The sequence below is a fragment of the Echinococcus granulosus genome, assembly GCF_000524195.1.
Source record: "Echinococcus granulosus chromosome Unknown EG_S00015, whole genome shotgun sequence".
NCBI lineage: Eukaryota > Metazoa > Platyhelminthes > Cestoda > Cyclophyllidea > Taeniidae > Echinococcus > Echinococcus granulosus.
Window position 1 is genome coordinate 899,078 of NW_020170395.1, and position 2,968 is coordinate 902,045.

The window sequence follows — 2,968 nt, forward strand, 5'->3', positions numbered from 1 at the left end:
AACAAGTAAAAAATTTTCATTGAACTGCAATGCGTGTTTGTTTGAGTGCATCTTTTAGGCGACAAGCGGTCGGTTTACGCCTTTAACCCCTGAGAAGGAAACTAATGCCGGTTCCCTCCAGGCCTTGACAACCTGTCGGCACTCACATTACTGCTCAAATAAAGGGTGACATCCTCTGTACACGCCTCCCATTAAAAGGTTACAAAACCAGACGTAGAGGTACACATTCTACAGCTATTGAAGGTATCCGCTCTGCCATGTAGTTAACGTAACCTGACAGCTTCTCTCCTAATTTATATGTTGTTGGCTTCTTCGGTTTTGTAAGCACTGGTGAATGTGCATCTGTTCATTTATTGGATGCTTACGGTGGGTCACAATGGGCCATTTACCCGGCCATCAATCATTTGGTAGGCCCCGTAGATGAAAACGGAATCCACATCACCTGCCGTTTCAAAGCCATGAGTGATCTGCTGGAGGGAGAATACTGCAGGCGGTAACTGCCATTTTATTAGAAACTAGAGAAAATTGGAGAAGACTATGGATTACTGCGAGTTGTCGTGAATAGTGGTAGCTGCTGCGGTTTTCAGTAGAAGCATAAGATTGATAAGAACCTAACTGGTGATGAGATGTAAGTAGGATTTAACCTAACATGCCCTTAAGTATCGTCGAGCACTTCGAAGTGAGTCGTCATCAATCCCCAGTCTATTCAATTCGTCGAGGGCTGGGATTCGGTTGCGACGAAGAGGAGTTAATTCTATCCGATTTGAGAATAGCAAATGATCTTCATCCTCATTTGCTTTGAAACTAGATCATTTGTGGTCGCTTTCTACTTAGTATACACGTTTTTCCCCACCATTCTCTTTTGGTGGAGTTTACTCCTCCGGATTATATAAACAATGAAATCGCCTTTTTCTAGGATTCTAAGCCCGAGGTTGAAGGGAAGTATCACGTTAAAACAGCCAGTAAAGATGGTGCCTTCAGGGGGGCTCCTTAAAGAAACCCCCAAATCAACTTTATTGGAGACCTCAGAATCACAGTCTACCACTAAACTGGTTAAAACTTTGTAATAGCAACAATGCCGACGACAGGAAACACCGAAGAAGCTTATCCGCCGATTTTGAGGGGGAACTGGGGTCCCAGCTCAAAAAATTAGGAGGCTGATGCTTTGCTGAATAGTCCTACTAAATCGTTTGTAGTGGCGCCATCTGAGACTGCAGAGGAACTCGTAAGTCAAAGCCCCGTAGGCCACTGTGATTGTAAGGTAGTGGTATGATTACTATCTGATTTGAGCAGGAAAATCTTGTTTTGACTAGGGCATACATTTTTTCGGTGCGGAGTATCCTTTTGACTGGACCTTCTCCGAATCAAAAATCTCGCGCCTATTGAAAAAGAGTTTTCATGCAATTATTATGGAGTTCAAGTGGTGGGTATCTTTCACTGCTCCTAGTAGACTGTTCTTCTTGTTTCGCTAATATATTCGTTCATCCAAGTCTCCAGATGACTGTTATCTCCTTACTTATAGCTTCAACATTATCTTCCGACTGTTTGACTTCCTATTAGCTCTGACGAGTTACAGCAAAAAGTTCATTGTCGACACGGCTCCGCTGACCACATCCACATGCGTCCCAACTGTATTGAAGTTACTTCACCAATCTCTTTTGCAAAAAGTCTCTTGTGCTACGAGTACCCGGACGTGAACTCGTGAACAATTAATGCTGGTTCCTGTACATGCGATCTGACGATCCTTCTACCTGCTGGTAAGATGCGTGGTCGCACCACTTCCTTTGAATATGCTCCCACTTCATTTGTTGTGCGCTCCTTTAGTTATGTAAGCACTGGTAGAGGAATGCCAGTTCGTCTGTGAAACGCTCACGATGGGCCACAACGAGCCGAATTTGGCAAATATTCTTTTATCCTGCATGTCCCAGTGCTTGCATTTTGAATCGATGCTGGAGTCATTTTGCATTCAGACCTTCAGCGATTTGCGTTGAAGGTGTGGTACCCATTTTGCTCTGGATTTTAGTGGTGTGTTATGGTGACAGCAAATACGGCTAGGTAGCTTACGTTTCCTGGATTTCTATTGACTAGTGTGATGTAATAAAGTGTGGTTTTTGATATACGAATCAAATAAGTGCGGCATGTCTATCAGCACATTTGTCGAAATGCTTTTCAAAAGCTCCAATCCTCACCTTCGGCTCCGGTTTCTAGGACAAAATGACCTGCCCTCTTACATTCGAACTGTCCTTCTCACATGTGATAGTATAATGCCGAGGAGAGTTGGCAATCACTTGGAGAACTATGAGGGGAATACAGAGGATGAGGCGGTCTCCCCCTCATCCCAAAATGCGGTATGGGATCTTCTCGCAGGTCAATTTTACGGCCTAAATTTTTGTTAGAATGGAATTTTCTCTCGGTTGGTTGACTTTTCTGGATGTTCCCCAAGAAGCCTTCTTACACTGCCTAGAGATGTCATTTAGAATAATTGTTGTTTGGCTCCCAACGGCGAATTCGTAGCTCGTTCTTTGTGGGCTTATATAGCGATCCAAATAACTAAGATTGTGGATATTGTTCAGTTATTGAAGCAGTTCATCGTTGGAAAAGGTGGCGAGTCGACATTCCCACAGCGCACTGAGAAGTCCTGCGAAAGGCGAGAAATGGGCAAGCTCTCAGTGCCAAACTTCGTAGTCCTGTGCTGATTACTAAACGATTGCAGCATACGTCTGCGGTTCATATCAATTCGGGGACAAGAAGGCAGGTGTCGATGTACTCATGAAATCACCGTTCCTAGGTTCGCTGCTTTTGTCGATGAGGATTCCATCACTTTCCACGAGAGATTGTTTAATATATTACTTATTTTACGTGCTGTTCGGTATTTCAAGTAATGAGATTAGTAGAGCATTTTTAAGAGACTATCTACATCTAGTAGGGAATTCGAATTTGAAGTAAAATCTTTTCTCTAGGCATGTCT